The sequence below is a fragment of the Desmodus rotundus genome, chromosome 13 (genome assembly GCF_022682495.2).
Source record: "Desmodus rotundus isolate HL8 chromosome 13, HLdesRot8A.1, whole genome shotgun sequence".
NCBI lineage: Eukaryota > Metazoa > Chordata > Mammalia > Chiroptera > Phyllostomidae > Desmodus > Desmodus rotundus.
Window position 1 is genome coordinate 69,567,881 of NC_071399.1, and position 24,438 is coordinate 69,592,318.

Genomic DNA, 24,438 nt, shown 5'->3' on the forward strand with positions numbered 1-24,438 from the left:
GAACTTTACCTGCAGTGATGTGATTGAGAGGCCATCAAAATCCATTGTGCTTGATGGTTCTTTGTAACTTCATTTATGCCAAAACAGGAAAGACACCAAACATAAAAATGTCTGGGTCCCCAACACAAGACATTTCTATACCATGAATTAAATACTCATCTATAATTATTTTTTTCCACAAGGACCTACCAATTATTTCTCATTAATTCATTGACATATTCAATTAAAAAAAAAAAAACTACAGGGAACCCTGACCTCATGAAGTTCCCAATCTATGATATGAAATAAATATTGAAAAATATACAAGTATAAAAAATGCATAGGTATAAATTTAATTGTGTCATAAATAAAATATAGGGTGCTCCAGATGTTATATAAATGGAGGGACCTAAATTGTTTTGGAGAAGAGATTGCCAAGACTTTTCTAGGAAAGTGCCTTGGAATTGAGATGGAAGAGCAAGCAGGAGTGAGCTAGGCCAGCCTTTGTGGCTGGAGTAAGGCAACAACTAGGGCGTGTGGCATAAGAAAAGTTTTATAGGCAGGCTGGGCTCATAGAGGAGGCTTAGTAGCTACCCTGAGATATTTTCCCCAATTTTTGAAGGAAAAATGGAAATAACTTATTCTGGGTATGTCTGGTATTCTTACAGGCAGATTGCTATGGCTAAATGTAAGCTAGAGTGAACTTACAGAGCAGTAATCTAGGTTCGTAGTCATGGCTCTTGAATTTTTAACCCTATAAGTAAGCAAGTGAGTTAATTATAGTATAATGTTACATCACTGTAAATGATCATAGGTGATAATCATAATTTTCTCCCTATTAATCTTTAGAAATAAATAGCATAATTGCTTGGGGACTACTTTTAGAAATGAGCATATGAGTTTTATACTTAGTTGCTTTGAAAGAGAAATACACAACTTTAGAAACCAAGTTGAAGCAGGGAATTTAATTATGCATTATACTTGACCATTGAAATACCTGAGGTACTTTACAGATTTACATAACAGAAAAAGGTCCACTGTTCAGTTCCAAGATAAAATCAGATTTTTCCGAAATCTCAATCTTGAAATGATTGTACTTGATATATGATTTTTTTACAAATAATTTCCACTATTAAAAGTACCATTTCCTTGAATCCAAACTTACATATCTAGGCATTCGGTTTTATTTTACTTTTGGAAGAAAGCCAAATGGCCATGGCATGGATGGGAATATAGCCCCATAAACAGCCTTTGTATATTACATGTTTACAACCACTGACTTGCATACTAATGTTTCTTTCCAAATGTAATTGGTATGACTGGCATGCAGTCCACAGTCTTAAAGATAGAAACTAAGTATTGTTTCTGTATAACCTCTTAGGCGGTGGTTGCATTCTGTATTTTGAGTTGTCGTGTATATATGGCCGAGATACAATTTTCTCTAAGTATAAAATATAAATGCCCCTGACTTGTAACAAACTGCATCTAAAAGATGAAATTTTCAGGAATAAGAAAGTTACCTATTAGATAAAAAGAATGAGGTGATCTTATTACAGAGTTGGGCTGTTAACTGTGTGTTAATAAGATAGTAACAATGTTAGTTCTGTAGAATTTCAAGAAGAAAGAGTTACTGATTGATTACCTTTTCATTTTAAAAACAACAGCGATGCTAGTTGGTCTTGGAATATGTTTATTTTCAAAACGCCAGTGGACGAGTCCTTCATAATTGAACATTTTAACCATTTCAAGGTGATTGGCTTTTACTGTGAAAAACCCTGTGTTGGCACTTTCCCTACATTTCCCAGGCATAATCATATATTAGCTACAATTTTCTCTGCAACATAAGACTTCATTATGCTAAAGAAAAATGCTTCTTTTTTAATAAAAGGTGCAAAGTGCCACAGGTATCCAGTTTGAACTAATACTAAGACTGGAAACTCATCACCCCTAAAAATGTCAGTTCTGATGAATCATTTAAAAAAATTCCAAGAATCAAATTCAAAATGTCTTTACTAAGCTGTTTTATGATAGCGTGTACCATTGGAAATGTGATGAGTCTTCATGTAAAAATGCTGATTTGAATTAGATTTAGAATGTGTGTCATCCTCAATTAGCCTTTCCTTCATCAAAATGATCTCACAAACACGGAGAATGAATCTTTATTTCCTCCTTTGCACATGGGAGGTCATTTGTCAGATTTAATACACTTCTTCCTATGTCTTCCTACATGCTTGGAGTTCAAGATGGATGGCCATGGACTTCCAGAAAAAGTTTCCAGCTTAAAAACTTAAATCTAATTATAATATAATGCCCAAACTCTTCATATGGAGACTGAACATTATAATAACATTTACTAAAATAATATTGATTTATTTCCATTTGAGGAGAACAAAACAGTTTTTATCTCCCATTCCCCCCTCCCCATAAGGGCAAATTCAAATATAAATAACGATCTAGGTAATCCAGGGCAAGACACATTATACAGCGAACATTTTTTTCTTGAATTATTCAGATACTTTTAGGACCTAAAAGACTTGAATTAACACTATTGTCTGTGATATTATATAAATGCAATCACTTATTTCGTGAATGTTTGTTAAATTCAATTAGCCTAAAGAAATTTACAAATCAATGTCTACCAGCTGGACAATTATGGTGACCTTATACATAAAATAGTTATCAATTAGTGATTATGAAACCTATGAAAAATGCAGTCTGGGTAGACTGACCAGGGGCATCAGATTCTGACACTGCATGGTTTCCCAGGGAACCCCAATACATGATTATGATTGCCTTCTAAAGAAATGTATTTAACCATTTACGAAGAGGCTGTTTGAAGAACTGGTGTGCACAAAGCCAGTCCCAGACCAGTTGCCTGCTTATGGGAACATTTGAGTTCTTCGGCTTATAACTGAACAATTTTACCTTGGGAAACTTTTAAAAATAGCCATGCTGGTTTGTTTGAAGGGTAAAGAATCACCTTCTTTTGCCAGGCTCATCAAAGTCTTGGCCTGTTCAGTCTAATAGCATCTTTAAGGTGAGAATATAGAGCAAGACAATAGGAAAACCTTTATTCTCACTTTGGCAACAAAAATGGTGAGTGTAAAATTTTGTTGTGTACACCACCTGCTGTGACTCACCAGTCATACAGGTCATTAGCAAATGCTGGTAAGTACTATATACGAATTTGCAACAAATTGTAGCATGTTATAATGCAATACTTTGAAATGTTCATTGGAGATTTCCAAGGAAATACAAATAAAAGAGTTTGTTTACTCAAAGGGATAACAAAAGTGTAAATAGAAAAGTATGTATGTAAAGTGTTCTGAATTTTAAAGAAAGATCCCTTATAAATTCAAAGGTAAGAACAAGTATTTACCTATAGGCATTTTTATAGAGATTAGGATTATACCATTGATAGTAACTGTTTTTTTTTTAATTTTAGGTGAAATAGTTAGAAAAGACCCTAAAGTTTCTGCTCTAACAAGCAGTTTATTGAAGTCACTGTATCTCCAGTTACATTTCAAGTTTCTACTTGAAGTTAATAAAAAAATGAATATTGTGCTATAATTTATATTTTAATAAATTCACAATATTAACCTTATAATATATTATAATTTTTCAGAAGGCAAAATGCTAATAATTGTATGATTTAAATATTAAACTATTTTACACTGCAGTCAATTTAGATAATCACATTCATTGGCTTAACAGATAAAAGCACATTTGGCAAAACCTTCAGTAGAATATGAATATCACAGTTTGGAAAACAAAGAATATATAACCCTGTAGTTAATGTTTCAATAGAGAATTAAAGCTAAAATTTGAAGATAAACTACACTGGTGGTCATTGTTTCTTGCATTTGGAAATAATGTATGTGAGTACAACATATAACATAAAATAACACTCTTTTTCAGATGTTATTTTTAACAATACATTTCTCTGGATTATATAAAACATACTATATAATAATTATGTACTTAAGGTTGAAATATGACATTAGATTTTTTTAATAAAATTTTTCTGAATCTTGTTTCAATACTGCACCCATTTTGTAGAACCTCTGCTCTCATGGAACTTAAGTCATAATCAAGAGAGGCAACTAACACATAACACAGCCAAAACATAAGATAGCTCAGTCATGGGAAGTAGTATGGTGAAAATAAAGCATTATAACCAGGTAGGCAGTAGATGGCAAGAGTAGACAGAGGAGGCTTCCATGGAGGTCACCATTAAGCTGAGACGAAGTGGTCAAGGACTGAAGACAAGGACTGAATGGCATCCCAGAGAGAGGGGCTGAGAGAGAAAGGTTCTGAGAGCAAGGAGCCGCGTGTGTAAGAGACGCAGAGGGCAGGTCAGTGTGGCCAGGAGAGATCATGAGAAAGAAGATGAGGTTAAGAGTCACGCAAGGATCAAGTAGCAATGATGATAATAATGACAACTCTTCTAACTTTTATTGAGCATTACATATGGACCAGTTTTAGTGTTTAACATGCAAATTCTCTCGGGCCTTATCTGTAAGGTATGCCATTTTGTTTTTATTCAAAAGGATGAGAAAAAGAGATGTCTCTAAGGGACACACTTTAAACTTATCTCTTATGAGGTAAAATTTGCTATACGCAGGGGAAATAGAAAAATAAAACATGGTTTGAGGGAGTGATTCCTTTTTAAAAGATGATTTATTTTAAGGTGTGTTTGTAAGAAGATGGGAAAAATCTAGTGAAGAAAAGTAATGACTCAGTTTCTTCATCATTAAAACGGGGAAATTAAGATCATTTGTTGTGATAATTGAATAAGATTTGTGTGCTACTACAATGATGAGGAGGAGGAGGAGGAGGATAATAAAGGAGAAGGAGGAATAACAGAGGAGGAAAAGGAAGAAATTGCCATCACAAATCCTCGGGTAAAAATTAGAGTACAATTTATTGTCAGTATACATCTTTAGTCTGAATAGAAAGGGAGACAAATATGGGTAAAATATCATGAATTTGATTAATTTGAAAATGTAAGGTTGTTAGCACTCACCTACTTATATTTTTCTAATGAAAATTCAATTTACTATAGCAACAAGAAAAGCAAAGTACCTAGAAATAAATTTAAACAAGGAGGTTAAAGACCTGTACTCAGAAAACTATATAATACTAAAGAAAGAAATTGAGAAAGATACAAATAAATGGAAGCATATACCATGTTCATGGATTGGAAGAATCAACATCATTAAAATGGCCATACTACCCAAAGCAATCTATAGATACAATGCAATGCCTATTAAAATAACAATGCCATATTTCACAGATCTAGAACAAATATTTCAAAAATTTGTATGGAACCAAAAAAGATCCAAAATAGCTTCAGCAACTTTGAAAAAGAAGAACAAAGTTGGAGGGATCACAATACCTGATATAAAACTATACTACAAGGCCACTGTAATCAGAATAGTCTGGTACTGGCATAAGAACAAAAACAGAGATCCCAGAAATAAATCCAAGTCTCTATGGTCAATCAACATTTGACAAAGGGGTCATGAGCATACAGTGGAGTAAAAATAGTTTCTCCAATAAATGGTTCTGGGAGAACTGGACTGGTATATGCAAAAAAATTAAAAAATGAAACGAGATCACCAAATTATACCATACACCAGATTAAATTCAAAATTGATAAAAGACTTAAACATAAGGTGTGATACCATAAAAGTCCTAGCTAAAAACATAGGCAGCAAAATTTTACATATCCCACATAGCAATATTTTTTCCAATATATCTCCTAGGGCAAGGGAAATAAAGGAAAAAAATAAACAAATGGAACTACATCAAATTAAAAAGCTTCTGCCCAGCTAAAGAAACCATCATCAACATGAAAAGGGAACTGACTGTGTGGGAGAACATATTTGCCAATGATACATCAGACAAGGGTTTGATCTCCAAAATATAATAAAGAACTCACACAGCTTAATACCAGCAGGACATATAATCCAATTAAAAAATGAGCAAAGGACCTGAATAGACAATTCTCCAAGGGGAATGTATAGATGGCCCATAGATATATGAAAGTATGCTCAGCATCGTTGGCCATCAGAGAGATGCAAATTAAAACCACAATGAGATATCAACTCATATCTTTCAGAATGGCTCTCAATAAATCCATAAACAACAAGAGCTGGTGAAGATGTGGAGAAAAGGGAACCCTAGTACACTGTTGGTGGGAATGCAGACTGGTTCAGCCACTGTAGAAAAGAGTACAGAATTTTTAAAAAATTAAAAATGGAATTGCCTTTTGACCTAGTGATTCCATTGTTGGAACATACCTTAAGGATCCTGAAACACCAATTCAAAAGTACTTATGCACCCCTATATTCATAGCAGTGCTATTTACAAGTGTTGGAAACAGCCGAAGTGCCCATCAGTAGATGAATGGATTAAAAAACAGTGGTACATTTACACAATGGAATACTACACATCAGAAAGGAAGAAGAAGGTACTCCTACCTTTTGTGACAGCATAAATGGATCTAGAGACTATTATGGTAAGTAAAATAAGCCAGTTGGTGAAAGAGACCATATGATCTCACTTATAAGAGAAAACTAACAAACAAAATAAACTAATGAGCAAAACAGAACCAGAGACATGGAAACACGGAACAGACTGACAGCTGCCAGAGAGGAGGAGGGAGAGGAGGAGGGAAATGTTGAAAAGAGGGGGAAGGGATTAGTCAAAGAACATGTATGAATGGACATGGACATGGACAATGGTGTGGGGATTGACTTTGGGAGCAGGGCGTGGGGTGGAGGGAGGAGGACAATGGGAAACAATTGGGACACTGTAATAGAATATTTTTGCCTATTTTTCTTAAATATGCAAAAGTATAAAAAAAATGCAATTTTTATATTCAAAGACCCTATTGAATGAGAAAATGAGACATTTGAGATAGGAAAAGGAGAATGTTGAACTAGGCCCGTAACCCTGGAATATTGATGTACTAGGGAAATAAAGCAAGATTGCCTAGCAATATTGGGCACTTTTTGTGACATTATTACTAAAATATTTAAGTTTTATGCCTCCTTGGAAAAACTATGTGGTTAGATATAATGACTCAGGTTTTGTGAATTGGCTGCAAAGATATTTAAAAGAATCCTCTGTTAGGGGTTCCAAAAGAGTAAACCATGAACGGAAAGACAATGAAAAAGACAAAGTGTGAGTGGCTGCCTCGTTAGCACGGTGGGTAGTTCATCAGTCGCATAAAAGGATAAATTGTCAAAATTAGTCAGATAACATGGACATTCTTTCAGGATAATTTTTCTCTACATGTTTATATTGACATATTACTCTCTGTTACACATCTGTAGTATAAAAAAGTATAAGCATCTCTTTTATAGTCTTAATAAAATATGTTTTGCTAGAAATATCTCCACTGACTCTGTATCTGTCAGGTGTCTGTGAGAAACAATGTATAGATAGAATGTACTCCGGATGACTTTAATAACATGCATAAAAATAGAAAAACTCAGTCATTATTATGTAGTGATATCGTTTCCAAATTAAACTGCAAATGCAAAATATTTGGTATTCCTGTAAGTTCCCAATATTCCTGACCTAAAAATATAATCACACATTGTGAAATGAGTATCACCAGAACTATAAGCAAAAGAGGTCCCAGGGCTTAAACTATATGAAGTACTATGAATGACTTGGCCCTACTAAGAGACCTGCCTTAAAAAAATCACATAAGACAGAAAGTAATTATTTGATTAATCTAAGAAACAGATTAATGTAATGAATAACAAGTACAACATTTTGAAATAGTCATGGCTCACTCATTTTTGATTTGTGTTTTGGCAATATACGAATTATTATAAATAATATGCAGAGGCATGGACCATGAAAAAGTCAACTCTAAATAATTGTTAGAAAATGTGGATGTAATACATTTATCAAATAACTTACAAAAGAATTCCACTGAAGCCAGTATGGAACCATATAATGGGAGTTTGGGGAACTGGCAATTAGAAATAAGGAATAAGATGATTGCCAATAGCCTTCCTAGAAGAATAAGTTGGACAAACCACAAAAGAACCTTAAAAATAACAGCTTCCTCTTGTCTACCATCTATCATTTTGGTCATTACTATTTCCCTAATGTAACCTGTTTGTTAGGTGTTCTACAATGTATAGGTTTCTCTAACCAAGAATACTGCAGCTAGATTTGAAGACAGAACTAAAGCTCAGGCCATCTCCTTGCAGCTATTTCTTCTAGAAAATGAGATCATGGAGAAGTGGAGGCAGAGTGGCCAGACTCTGTGTTCCAACTGTGGGTAACAGACTCACGTTGTCAAGAGGCAGCTGTGGCAGGAACAGGATTAGTGCAGTTGCAATATCAGTGATCGTGGTAAGTGGAGCCTGGTCCCTCCACCACCCATGAATTTCTTCTCCAGCCCTTCCAAAAATTCTGGAAGAATTTCAATATCCTTTGTTAAATTTCTTTCTGCTCCAAATAGTTTGCAATGACTGCAATGAACTCTAATATAACTGCTTTCCATTTTTATTATGCTTTTTTTGATCAATCATCTTGTTTTGTCCCAGAGTAATATCAGGAAGTATATGATGCAGATGAAGAAAATGGGGCTCAATTTAAAAACAACCAGTGTGCATTCCACAGAATTTGTTTAAAACAGAACATATAGAGAAAACTCAGCTAAGCGATATCTTTATTACCATTGAAATACAGAAGGCAATCCACTTTGGTTGTTATTACTGCTGTCCTTTCACTGATACGGAAAAAGACTATGAAGAGTTAAGTCATTTCTCCCAAAGTTACATAGCCCTAAGTGGCATATGTGAAATTTGACCTCAGGTCTGTCTAGTTCTAAAGGCCATGCTTTTACCAACCTGATATACGGACTGGAGGGAAGGCATGATTACAGAGGTGGGGGAAGGAGGATGTGGGGAGCAAGGGTAGAATGGATGTTCTGTAGTGTAAAAGCCTGTTTCAAACTCACCCCACTCAAATTCTAGTTCCAATACTTTCTACCTTTTCTATTTAGGTAAGTTTAGTATTAATGCATTTTTTACATCTAGAAGGAAGGGGATAAATATTTCTATAGGGTATATCCATATCTAAAAAATGGGATTAATATTTCTACAGGAAACAGCAAACATGTAGTTCCTAGGTCAGAGAAGGAACACATTTTGGTTCCTTTTCCATCTTCCCATTGCTCAAGGTCATGCATTAGCAAATCACCGTCATTTTTAGCAATATAGGACGTGTGTGTGTGTGTGTGTGTGTGTGTATGGCGAATCATTGTGTAACTTGTTAAACATGTTTTTATTAAACTTTTATTTGGTGTGTTTCTTTTTTATCTTTTTTTTCACAATTGCCTTAATACTTATTAGCTTAACAAAATAATGTTCCAAATTTGATTAAGTCATCAGATTGCAAAATATATTTATTGCCAAAATAAATATAGTGGTGGTGGAGGGGATATAAGTAAAGTCATTTTTAATTTATCAAGACAAATGTAGTTATAAAAAAGCAAAATCTAAACAACAATCCTATATAACCCAGTGACTCCACTTCTGGAAATTTATCTAGAGAAATCCTAAACAACATTTCAAAATAATATATGACCCCTTTCTTCATTGCAGCTTTACTTACGATAATTAAGATTTGGAAGTAGCACATACACTATCAGTAGATGAGTGGTAAAAAAGCTGTGGTACATTTATACAATGGAATACTACTCGGCCATAAAAAAAAAAGAAGGAAATCTTGCCCTTTGCGACTGCATGGGCGGACCTGGAGAACACTGTGCTAAGTGAAATAAACCAGTCAGAGAAAGACATATACCGTATCATTGCACTCATATGTGGAGTCCAATGAGCAACATGAACTAACAAGCAAAATAGTGACAGACTCATAGAGAAGGCCGACAGCTGTTGTGAGCAATAGGGTGGGTGCAGCTGGGTGAGAAGAGTGCAAGGATTGAGGAAAAAATAGAGAAAAACTCACAGACACAGACAACAGTGTGGTGACTGCCTTGGAGAGGAGGGCACAGAGGGAGGTGGGGGGGAAGGAGGTGACAAGTGGTGATAGACTGAAACTTGACTTGGTGTGGTAGACACACAATACCATGTACAGATGCTATGCTGTATAACTGTGCACCTGCAACTGTGTAATTTTGTTAACCAGTGTTACCCCCAATAAATTCAATAGAAGAAAAATTAAATAAATGCTAATCGTATTCATTTCACTGCACATGGATTGGTATGACTCATCTATAACATTAGATATATTATAAATTAACACATGGTGTAATGCTTTAATAATGAATAATCATAAACACTGACATAAAAAATGAAAAACAAATATATTATCTTCATTCTAATTTCTAATAAAATTTATAGATTATAAATTATATAATCTATAGATCATAAGGACAATGATAATAATTTTATCTCCATAAATCCTTTTCTGCATCCATCTGTCAGGTGACTCTGGAAGTTGGATGGAGAGCTCAATAACATGGTTGTAGAGTAGAGTTATTTTCTGTATGATTAATATATTTCAATTAAAAATAGACCTAGTAACATAAAAAAAGGTATACCTTGAGATGTAGGAAACTGTTTTCTAGCCCCTTCTAGTATAACTGAGTGATTCTCAACAAGTCGCCTAATCTCTCTATATCTCACTTTATTCACTTATACATTACACTTACTAGACTGCATTTTATACAATAGACCTGGCAAGCATCATACTCATTTTTAAATGCTATATAACTACCGAAATGATATATTTCATAATAAATATAATCTCACTTACTGTACAAGAATGCAAGAATACATAAATGCTATAATCGTTTTTTTCTGTAATACAAACTGCATATATGTGATGAATCCCTTATAATATTTTATTTAATAGGATATATTTAACAATTCCTTCAAGATGTTTTCTGTTTTTCAAAATTGATATAACATAAATCAGCTGGTGAGCTTTGTGAATAAGAGAAAAACAAAGAGATAGAATGACTCTCTGACCTGAAAAGAACGAGCGGATGTCTTGATTTCATGAATTAGTGTCCACAGTGCACCCTACTCTGTGACAGTGACATATACGTTGTAATTAAAGATTGCTCTTTAACAGAAAAACGTATTAAATCCAGAACGCATTGTGTCTAGTCAGTCTAAATGAAGGGGTATTTGAATATCATGTCTAAAGCAGGCAAGTAAGTATACCACTTCTGATCACCAACAAGTGGCACCTTCATTAAAAAAAAAAGTCTGTCTAAAGAGAGTGAACACAGTAAATATTTAATAACTTTTTCCAAATTATTTCTATGGAAAGTAAAACAGTGTAAAATTAAGACATATGTTGTTGATGTAAGAGTTAATAAAGACATAGAATCCACTAGCAGAATTAATATTCAAGTGCCTACATTTTCTCCCGGCACTTGAATATCAAAAAGGAAGAGAAGATTTTATTGATCTGGGAAATGGTAGCAGGTTATGCTTATTGTATATAATAAAGACTATTGATTTTGTTAAGCAGAAAAAATGGCACTTTAAAAAGCCCATTTCATATCAACTGCAACTGAATGGTACTTTCCACCAGTCTAGAAGTTTTTCAGAATCATTTTTAATGGAGCAAAAAGTATAATTTGTCAGGAACATCCTTTATACCAACAGAATAAGAGTTCATTGCTATAATGAAGGTTTCTCTCTAATATCTAAATTGAAATTGCAATCTATTCAACTAAGTTAAAATTACAGGCAATGTTCTCCCTGCAATGAAATTACTTCATATTAAGAATAATTTCTTCAGCTTACACCACCTAAGGAGTTTAAGAGGGAAAGATTTCTTCCTAAGAAAATACAGATATGTTCAAAATTAGATGATGACACTTGAGCAGAGAGCCAATACACATTATTTCAGTAAGTTGTAATTATTTGAGTGAGTAATAAGACCTAAAGTGCTGTAGGCTTACTAGAAGTTCCTGTAATCTACCACTGAATCACTTGTTACTGATGTTTTATAATATGCTAATTGAGGTAACCAAGGTTGCTATGACTTTAATAAAATAACTTAGAAATAAGACTAATAATTTTTTGTGTAGTTCTATGAACTTCTGAGTACAATGGTACTCAACAGTATCACAATATCACTAGACGGTAAATATTTTGCCTTTATTTGTGTTATATACTTGACAGATTTATCATGAAACAAGTTGTTGGTAGACAGGTTAGAATCCTAGTTTCTCTTGATGGACCAGGTATGTGAGTATGTCTGAGAATGATCTCAAATTCTTTCAGGGGACACAGCTAGACTACATTTCTCAGACTCATTGGTGACATATGGCCACGTAGCTCAAATCTAGCCAACAGAATATGAGAAGTGTTATATGCCAATCCCATGACTGGGCCACCAAATATTTCCCCATGTGCTCACCCATGCTCTTTTCTCTCCTTAGCTAGCAGCAACAGTGATTTGATTTCCACCAAAGTGGAAATCAAATGCAGAACATGGTGTAACATTTACCTTTCTGAATCCCTGGCTGATACCATGAAGGAGAACTTCCCTTCCCTGCTGTCTATTTTTTAGTTCTGCTCACTCAGAACTATCATATCATCAAGAAATAAACTCAGTATATTTTACCTAATATTTATAAGAATAGCTAGCATTGTCTTGACTAATATAGAATTTTATAGTTTAAATAGGATAATGCTCTAAAAACAGTCCTAAATTATAAATGTTGGCTTGCGTTACACTTTGAGAGGCAGGCAGTAGACAGAGAGGAAATACATAGTAGACTGCAAAGCTTTAGGGGTTTACTATACTCTTGCATACTCTATGGTAAGCTGCTGCTAGCAACAATTTGAAAAGAAGACAAGTGCTTACTTGGCCTGGGGCTTTAGAGATAAATGTTGGAAAGACCCGGCATGATACTATGTATTTATTTTTACTTGTTGCTTTTAGCTGCATATTACAAGAAAGGGAAGACTCAGAAAAGGAATTGGCCAGGTTGCAAACAAAAAATAAAAAGGAATAGGTAACATTCAGGTAAGTAGGTAAAATTGGGAATTCCCCAGGTTGGAAAAGGGAGCAGTTTCCATATCCTTAATAGTAGGACAGAAGCCTAGAAAAGCTTTAGAACAACAAATCCCAGGAAGCCTGAAAACAAAAACCAACAAAAGATCCTGCCTCCAGCAAAGATCAGGTGTTTAGTGAAAAGCTGGTACCTTCCCACTAAGACCTGTTGTTACTCGAGCTTCCAGAGGATCAGATAAAACAAAGAAGCAAAGAAACAAAACTAAGAATTAGGACAAATAAAAAGCTCTGGGTCTGTTTACAGGTCCTAGAATTGCCTTGAAGTGAATAGTCAGAAGCATTCCAAATACTAGAGAAGTGTTATTTCCTTGATTCTGTCTGGAGAAAGTCCATGTGAATAAAACAATTTGCAGATTCCCAAAGTCCTCTCATAAGACAGTAGACCATGTAAACCCTTCCACCCTCAAGGGGAGCAGACTCCTAGGCCTACTTGAGGTGTGGACATCAGAGATGATAATGGATGACATAGGACCTCCCAGTGAGTAGAACTAGGTGGCAAAATAGGAAAAACTAGTGCAACAATGTATTCTAGAGGCAGAATCTGGGCATAATAAAGGGATTTTCTTCAGGCAGGAATGAGGGTCTTCATAGCAGCTCTCCGATAGGACTCTATTATGGCTGTGGATCGGTAATGGGTTTGCCTCTTATGCTTCCCCTTTTTTTGTAAACTGAACACGTGTAGAGTTTAGTGTGAGTGTGCGAGTGTGTGTGTGCGTGCACACACATGCAGGCCTGCACATTTCCTCTATTATGTGTTGGGAGGGCAGTGGTGGCAGTTACTTATCTGTTGGGTTGACCAAAAAGTCTGTATTTTTTTTCCATGAAATAAAAGACACATTTTTCATTTTCATCTACAACTTTATTGATTTGTATATTTTGAGTATGTCAGCTATCTCCCTCATGGTATAACATTGATTGCTCTCAGTTAATGTCTCAATTTGTCCGCTATCAACTTCAACTGGTCTACCCGACTGTGGAGCGTCATCCAGTGAGGAATCCCCAGCACCAAACTTCGCAAACCACTTCTGACATGTGTGATCAGTCACAGCAGCTTTTCCACACACAGAACAAGTCTTTTTTGTGCATTTCAGTTGCTTTTTTACTTCTTGAAATAATAAGGCATAATATGCCAAAAATGTTGTATATTTTCTTCCATCTTTAACTAAAAATTCACCAATATTGATAAGTTGTTTTTTAATGAACGCTGATATGACAGCTGTCAAAATACAATCTAACAAAATTGTTTCAAATGAAATGAAAGACAACTAAGCTGTACTAGATCCATCTTACAGAAAAAAACAAACAATTTTTTTGGCCAACCCAATATTAGTTTATACTAACAGTTCAAATAGTTCCACAGAAACTAGAAGTTTTGGCCCTGGCCAGGTAGTTCAGTTGATTAGAGCATCATTCTGACATGCCAAGGTTGTGGGTTCAATACCCAGTTAGGGCACATAGAAGAATCAACCAATAAATGTATAAATAAGTGGAACAACAAATTAATGCTTCTCTCTCTCTTTCTTCCTTTCCTTCTCTAAAAATAAATTTTAGAAAGTTTATATAGTTTATATACTCCTTCAAACCATGAGGAGTTATGGAGATCCTGGACTTTGAGCTGTGTGCAATTACTAAGTCACTTTTAACTAATTGTCTCAGAGAATAGGTAACTACCTCTGTTTGTTGGCTCAGCTGGGCACACATTATATTTTTTCAGCCACACTTGGGCTCCAGGATGGGCCTATGACTGATTTTTACCTTAAAGAATATGAACAGAAGTAATTTGTACCATAAACACCCTAACATATTCTCTTACAGACTTTCTTCTGTCTGGTAGTTTGGTAGATGACCAGTATGTTTTGGAAGTCCGAGTTGAGGATGGCCAAGCACCTCTCATCCTGGATCTCAGCATCTTGTTTTGGAAGACAGCTTCTCTTTTGACCTTGACATCTGGCCAGGATGTTACATGAGTAAGATAACTTCTAATGTTTTTAACCATTGAAGATGCATGGATCAAAGTGTTTAGGCACTTAACATTATCATTCCCTCATGTTCCTTAGCTCTCCCTCTATTAAAACATACTATCATGAGTAAAGATAGAAACAAAATTGTAAAGAAAGATAACAGGAATTTCTGTATAAAGCATTTTTGAGGATTAAATACCTACTTCAATTAAGAAAAACAATTATAGAAAAGAACTGATAGAAGTACTGAAATATACTATAAAAATGCCCCAATTTTTACATGTAGACATACCTGTGATTCAGAATTTGTGTGAAATACTGAAGAAAATATAAGGTATAAAAAGATTTACATTTTGGGTTTCTTTACATTCTAATATATATTTACTTCTATAATGCATGAGGGGATTTTCTCCTCCAAATCTTAAATTAAATTTTTGCTGTTACTTTGTTCCTCCTAAGTTGTAGTACAGTATCTCTGCAATTTTATGGAAACTTCAACTAAGAATCAGTTTTACTGCATTCATAGAAAGTTACAGATATCATTACCTGCTAAAATGCATTCCTTCCTATAGCCCAGTTTTAACAGATGAGTTCCAAGACCATGTCAGTGAGGTGATTTATGTTATTTGGACCCTCCATGGCAATTTGTAATTTAATATTACTGTATACCTTATGCTACATATTACAGTTAGAGAGCTCTTTATTAGTTCACATTATAAAAAGCTCTTGGAATGTTGCCAGTCTTTGTTCATCCTTTGTCCTATAACTTCAAGCCTCTACAATATATTAAAATTTGAAATTTTGTTTTCCCCCAAAAGATAATATTCGAAATAACACAATTATTTCTTTAGGTGTCTTTCAGGTTCTGCAATGTAGTAGAATGTGACTGAAGCTGAAATCTTTCCGAATATTATTACAGCACAAAATCACAAAAGAGAACCTCTGTATAAGGATGGCTGCATCACAGCTATCAGCATAGCTTACTTCCTGAGTCCTCCATCTAACAGAAGTCCACATCTCTCTTAGGACCCAGGGTTCCCATTTCCTAGGCTTGGCAACTCCCAGCTCCCTGGGGATCTGTTCAGTCTGATTTGCACTTTGCCACATGTAACATGTAGAATGAAAGTACACTTCTATTTCCTAAAGGTCAGAACTGTTTGTGAGCAATACAAACAATTTAAGTGATAATCATGTGCACAGGTGATGCACAAAAAAATAATGTAATACATTTATTTTCTCTATTTCTAACAAATTTGATGTTAGGTTGATTTTAGAGGTAATTAGTGCAGCTCTCAAGGAGTTACATAGCTTAAACACGAGAAAGGAAAACAACCCGTACGTCTTTCCAGAAAAGATGCACTGAAAATAAACTGAAGAAACAAAAATAGCTCTTGTTTTTTTTCTTAGAAGATGCACTTGGAGTTCAATTAAGGTGGGATGTAAAAAAAATTAAAATTAACTTCTCTGAGGAAAGAGAGAATATGAAAGTCTGTCGCTGGTGGTCTTATGATATTATGGGCTATGACAAACATAATTTATGTCTATACTATAGTATATAAATTTTATATTATATAGAAACAGTTTATGAATTAAACATATATTTATATATAAGTTTCAGACAAATGTCAGTGGAATCTGTAAGTATATATTGATTAGGATCAGATAAATAAAATAAATATATTTGTTTTTTTTAATACCTCGACATTTGACAAGTATAAATTTAAAAGGCAATAGCTATTTACTTTCTAAAATTCTTTCTAAAATTAAGAAATAAGTATGAATGGTCCCCTTTTAAAAAAGAAAACTGATGAGGAAAGTAGAGGAAAAAAAGAGAAAACAGGGTATAGAGCTGCATTCTTCACTCAGGCATCAGTATTACTGGGGGGAAGCAGCTGATGACTTTGTAGGTTGCAGGAGAAAGACCATATTGTGCAATTACGTCCCATGCTGAATATATTGTTGGCGTTCAACCAATTAATAATCACAAGAATGAAAACAACTCTGTCTGCGATAAGAATAAGACTTCCAATATTAGTCACAGTCTGCTTAGCTTTGGGTTGGCTTAGATAAATGTAGCAAAGGCAAGAAAAACCTCCACTCCATAGTTTTTGGCTAATTTAATATTTTCACTAAGTGCTTCGGTAGTAGGGTGACAGACACCAAGAAAAATGCATGGATTGATTGCACTGATAGATAAATAGAGTCCATTTTAGCACCGAGAAAAAAACCCTTATAATTAGATGTGAATACCTGGTTTCTTGCCATCCATCACATATGCAAGTTGAGGAAAGTATTTTCGTAATGAATTAGAAATGAGTAATATTTCATAATACGATGTATTATACACATTCTGCCTTAAGTGGCTCAGTCCGAACCGACAACCATAAGATTCAAAAATGGTTCAACTCTTTTCAAAAACCTTTCTACATACTTCTCTGCCAAAAATTTTCGAACAACCTAGCATTTTTAAAACACTTGAGTCATCTACATTTATAAATGTTTTGTAAAACTTTCTTGAAGCAATTACTAAAGTCCCACATAAGTTTTTAGCAAATTGGAATCCAAAAATAGGTCCATAAATTGAGGAGGTACATACCACAGATGAATGTCTAGTGGCTCTATTTTAACCAAATACTACTACTAAGAAGGTAAGATGATATAGAAACATGTGCATTTTAAATAAAATATTTAGTGAATAAAGCAACTACATGTATTTTAGTTTAGACTAAAGAACTGCAGTGTCAGATCCTGATGCTGAATCAACAGAAGAATCAAAATAACTATCCACTGTAATATGTAACTTTACAAGACAGAGAAAACAAACCCAAGGGTCCAGAGGAGATGAAAGGACTGAGGAGAGTGTGTGTGGGGGGGAGCAGAGGAAAGGGACGGGACACTAAGAACGTACCCAGGTGATTAATTCTAAGCAGACCTGGTTAGCCTGAGAGCATTGATCAGATACACCAAGCACACCAGGCAGTAAGATGATGCCTGGAGGAAATAAGAAACAACCTATAACCTAAAAAGAAAGCGTGAAATTTTATATTACTCTGGAGTAGGAAATAAAGAGCTTTGAAACTGTGAAATGAAAATAGTCATCTCTGAGTTTACATAGGATTGACTGTCTCTTCCAGGTCAGGTGGTAGCCTCTCCCTACAAAATTAGGAAAAGCAGAGAGTAATTTTACCAAAAAGATTTGCCCTTATTACTTAAATATTCTCACCTAAAGTTCCAAAGTAAACGAAACTAAATCTCAACAACTATGATGATGAAAAGTAAAAAGGTATACAGCAGAGTATTTTCTAAGAAAATATAAATAAGAAAATTTGCTTAATATAGATAAGAATCTATTTACTATATTTTCCCATAAGCTTCTGGGTACCATCAGGGCAGTGAGGCAAGTTTCTTGAAGTCCTATTTTAAAATGTTCATTTCTTTTTTTTCCAATGAATGTTCATTTCCTATAAAGAGCAGATAAGGGAAATATGCTTATTTTCATTCAGTTTCACAAGACCTTGGAGAAACATTGAAAAGGATAGTTTAAAAAGATTTTTAGTTAGAAATCTCTATTCATTTTTAGAAACTCACTACTGAAATGACAAGAAAAATAATTAATGATCTGGTACATACGATTATTAATGATTCTCAATTGCCCCAGACTCTTAACTCCTTGCCTCAGGTAAAACTTTGACAATAAAAATGAATAAAATGCATTTGAACAATTAGAAAATAATGAAAAACATTCAAGAATGATGTTTGACAAAGGCAGATAAAGGCATATTGTACTTGAAAAAATGAAAATGTATAGATCAGCTGCTGCTGATGTGATATATCATAGATTATTAAGAAAATTGTATACCAGTATATTGAGTCACTTTCAATTAATTTGGGGGCAAAAGGAAAATGGACTATATCTAATTAATAATGACAATGAAAGATGCTGATTCGATGCAAGATGTTTATAAAGATGGATGAGATAAAAACATACAAAACTAAGAAAATGGGTCTACATTTGTGATATACATATAAACCTGGCAAAAGGGCAATTACAGAAATAAAACTTAAAAAAAAATACAAATTGAACAACAAAGAGAAACAAAACAAGGTCATATAACATAAGCTATGAAGAAATGAAAGCAGTGTGTCATTGAGATGTAAAAGGATAGCATCAATAACTGTAGCCTTGACCTTTGGAAAAATAGAGCTGAGTTTAGCATCCCAACTTGTTAGGTACCAGCTGCAGTACTTTGGCCAAACTGCTTACTTTTTTAAGCTTTAGTTTCCTTTCCCAATGAAGACACCAAGATCTGTGCGGAAGGTTGGTATAATATTGTATTAAAAAGACTCGGCTCATTAGTGTATTAACAAGGAGAAACTGATGTATGCATGCAATTTGAACTTAAAATGAGTTCGACTAACTCCTACTGTACTCATAGAATCTTAGAATCGTCTATCCTTGTTACAAGGATTTCTTTCTCAGTTTCTCAAATTCGGTGCTTCTGAAACATCAGCTTAGATTAAACGATGCATGCACATTAAAAGGGGGGGTTAAAGATAGCCCAATAACTATCTTAACTATTGTAGTTAAATAATTATAACTACTATGACGATTTTAAGTGTATTCTAAAATTATAAAAACTTAAACAAGGAAGGCTAGAGAAGGTAATTTATATAAAAATTAAAAATAACCTCTTCAAAATGTTTTTATAAACTTTATGTTATTTATACCTATACCTTAAAGGATATTTTTTACAATGAAAATATGATTTATTTTTAATTATTTTTATATTAAAAATGCTTCTAATTCAGTGGACAACACAGTCTTCTTTTCATCCTTTTTATGCACAAAAGTTAGCCTTTATCAAATGATCATTTTCTTCCTTTTCAACATATATTATCTGGTTTCAAAATTTTACTTGGTAATTTGTTTTGGGTTATAATTTTTAGTACTAATATATCTAAAAAGTTCTTTGTGAAAAATTTACAGGGAATGAAAAAGGGCATGATCACATTATTTTTCTTTTGTTTACAATAACATTGCATTAATCAAGGCTTTGTTCATACAAATTGAAACTGGTTCAATTTCCTCTTGTCAAGGAGAAGAATATAAATGCGGCACAATTGTATAATTGATTTTGTGATTCAAAAGGGGCTATTTGGTAGAGATAATTTATCAAGGTTGATGATAGTGGTATATGAATATTTCCTTGGAATCTGGAGAATTTTCTTATTGAAATATTGAATTTACAAATGGACAATGTTATAACAATGAGATTTTTCTCACAAAATGGTTTCCTTAAAGCTTTTCTTATACTTATAATTTTTAATTCAATTTAATTCTTCAACTTTATCTCATGAAGGAAGGACATTGGTATGTATATATTAGAGAGAACATTATTAATAAATTTATTAATTTTCACTATTAACCTTCCCAAACATACACATTGTACATTTTGGTTGTAACTAAAACACTATTTACCAAAAGGATACTTGATGTCAGAAAGTTGAAATAATAACATTCTAGAATTTTATTTATGGATCAAATGCCTTACTAGACTAATATATTAATCAAAATTATATATATGTGATTCCTTTTGGTTTATCACTCTCATTTTGTTTGTGGCTACATGTAGTTTCACTGTGTCTGCAATAATAATATTGGGAAAATAATAACCTTCAAGGCATCAGACGAAGCCTCCGGTGATGTCACATTCTCTCTGACATTTATACCTGCTTCATTTATGACAGACTAAAGGTGATGAGCAGGTCCAAGCAAGAGGTCACCTTGTGTCAAGACTGGTACACAATCTGTCAAATGCAGTGACTGTGAGTCTACTAATGAGGAATTAACTAGACAAAATGTTGCTGTTGGACTGTTTTCATGCACTCCAAACCTGTTAAACAATGCTAATCAGGTGTTTATTAAGTGAAACCATTATGCCAAACGTGCTGCAAACCTCACCATATGTCAGAAAGGTTGTAACACATTATTCATCCATTTTAAAGCCAGATTAATAAGAGTCAATCACTGAACTTTTCTTTTCTTAGCCCTTGGCTGTGCCTTGGAATCAAGGTTATACTTTTATTTTAATTTTTCTTTAAATTGACACACTTAATTCTACAGAACTATTTTAAGTTAGACCATGCCTCTTGGTAAAAAGCTCTTTGCATTACTTTTATATTGAAAATCAAATATATTAAACAAGAGACTAAAAAGAAAATTTCAGTGTAAGCAACACCCATCAAATCAATAATGCTTTAAATAATGGAATCAAGTAAAAACTATTCTTTTATAGAATTATACGTTTTAGGTTAGAAGTGGGCATATTAGTTTTTCGGGACCTTCACTTTACAATTAATTAGGAACAAGCAGGTAGTTGCAAATAATTCCTGAAATGGGTAAAATTGTACTTGAGACGTCTAAGGGCTTTTTATATTACAAGATTCTATGAGTTAGCATGTCCTTTGCATAAAAGGGCATTATTTATGGCATCCCCTGGAAATTATAAAAATAAAATTTCCCACCCTAACTTGACAGTATCTTCCTTTTTTTGTAAGACCAGAGTCAGTAGTTACTTATTCCAGCTGAACCTTCTAGATGATACAACAGTTATTTATGTACTCTGTATTTTAATATATTTTCATTTTATGAGAAAGAATATGGCTTTTAAGTTACAATATCTCTGATTATATCTAGAGGCATTGACCTAGAAACCATATGATCTTGAACAATTATGTAATCTATCATTTTTTTAAACTTGAAGCAAAACATTTTCCCTGCATGATTTTGAGAGTGCCAAATTAGAGGGACATACTGGGTCCGGCACAAATAACGCCCCTTTTTATTACAAAATTTTCTATTACAAAATCATAGGCATGTAATTCTGTAACACAGCAATATCACACTCAAGCACACCATATGCCATTTGAGGTGAAATATTCAAATTAAAACTATAAGTTATTACACCATATTATTACCCTACCAACCACACTCAAGCAGGCCTTACTTCTGCCAGACCCTGCAAGATACATATTTTAAGTTTAACGTACTTTAAAATTAAATGTAAAATTCCATATTAATACCTAACAAATATTTAAAATATACGAAAGCACTTGGTAGTCCCCACGTGTCCACATGACTGCTGACATCATTACCATCCTTCCCCTTTGTCACCGTCCTCATCACCTCACACGTTCCACCTGCTACATGTTTCTGTCTACTGATATCAACCTGCAGAACCTACATCTTTAACGTCCTTAAAATTAGTCTTTCTGTCAAAAACCTCCTACACAATAATGTCCTATTCTCAAAAGTCAGCGAATAACATTTCATTGGTTGTATGCACATAGAGGGGATTTAGTGTCTAGCTGAGCAGCCTCAGCTTCATTTTATCAGGCTGTTGAAACTCCCTGAAGAAAATTCACAATTTCTTGGAAATTTGCAAAGACTCTTTTAGTTTCAAAATTGGAATTAAATGCCCTTTCTGTGGATTCTCATAACACTCTACTTCTTTAATCAGATGTCATCAATATTGCACAGATATGAGTTCTGTGAGGGTAGAGACTATGACATGTGTATGTACATATGGGGTGGGCAACATAAGCTTCCAGGTGTGAGTATGCAAAATGGGGTTTAATCTTGTATTATGATTTATTTATCAATTATTGTGTTTATTGTACTATTTGCCTTATTATTGTGGTTGTTGTTATTTTGTTTCTTACTTATGATTTATCACTTAATTAATGATAACTGGTAATTTAACCTACCATTGCCCATCCCTGAATGTGTGTGTATACATCTATGTAACATACACATACAGAGCACACACACACATGATAGGTAATACATATATACACCTTTTTAGACATATCTAAATTTATATCTTTTATTAACAATAAATATAATTTATATGAAATAAATAATGTGTATAATACTTAGCCTAGAACAAGAGCTGGCTCAGAGTATTTGTGTGATATGAATATTCTTTAATTGTAACTATGTACAGCAGAGGAATGCCCAGTTTTTACAGCTTTTGGAAGAACAACAGTATTTAGATTGAAAACATCAAGCTAAGAATATGGCAAGGATTTCCCTTCGAGTTAGCTCACGTGACTCCTCTTGCCTGATGTTGACAGCCGGCGGCGCTCCGCCACATGCCTTCACTTTCTCTCATAGTTTGGACACTGAAGCAAACTATAGAAAATGTAAATACAGACATGAAAGAAAAACCTCTAAATCATTTATATCTCAGGATGTGTAGTTTTCACACATGGGGTTTTAAAGGCAAATAAAATACGAATGTTAATCTAGTCTAGCCTTAACTCTGTACAAGGGGGTACCCCCCAAACCTGGAATTATCTCCTGGAGGACAGTCCCTTGTAGTACAGGCTTCCCCCACTAGGTGAATGTTCTAGAGACCCATCTTTATCAGTGTACCATCCGGTGTTGTTGTGAGAGGCAGTGTTCAGCTTCAGTGAATTTTTTTTTTAGACACTTTTCAATGTGTTTGCCCATTTCACAATGTGTGACTTACAAGTGCACCTGCCCACATGATGCTGAGTGTTCAGCAGTTTTTGACCAAAATAGGCAAAATGCCTGTGCCCCACCCATCCTATTTACCCAATCTCTCGCTGGGTGACTTTTTTGTTTGTTTGTTCTCTGGATGAGAAAAGTCCTCAAAGGGAAATATTTTGCCAATGTAGAAGAGGTGAAACAAACACACACACACAAAAAAAACAGCAGATGCACTAAAAGGTATCAAATCGATGAGTTCAAAAACTGTTTAGAGCAGTGGAAAAAATGTCTCAATAGATATATTGCATCAAATGGAGAGTACTTTGAAGGTGACTGAAGTGTAAACATGGAAGAATAAATACACAATTTTTTTATAAATAAATTTTGGGTTTTTTGGGGGGTCCCCCATGTATTACAGTTATTCTATGAAAAACTGCCACAAGTAGATGCTCATTTTCTGTTCGAATACTTCTAGTACTAACACACTCATTCTTTGGAAAACCATGCATTTCTAATTTTTATTATTTAGAAAACAGTTTTACTTTAAACTTAATTATATTCCAACCAATTTAAACATAAGTTTCTTTTTGCTATCTGAAGCAGCTTAAGAACTGGCATAGCTCATGAGAACACTCCCCATACTCGTCCAGAGCAGCTGCCACCTGTTTTCTCAAAGCTGGGCCTTCATCGCTGCACATCACACATTTGCAACTCCTTTCTGCATCGCTTCACTCAGCAACGGTCCCATTTCTTCCCTGCTCGTAATCTTGATATATGTTAAGAATATAATTACTGTGGACTTAGAATCACAATATTTCTGCTACTACTGGTCTGATTGTTTCATAAAGTATATGTCGTTCTCTTGAATTCATGTAAATTCTATGCTCT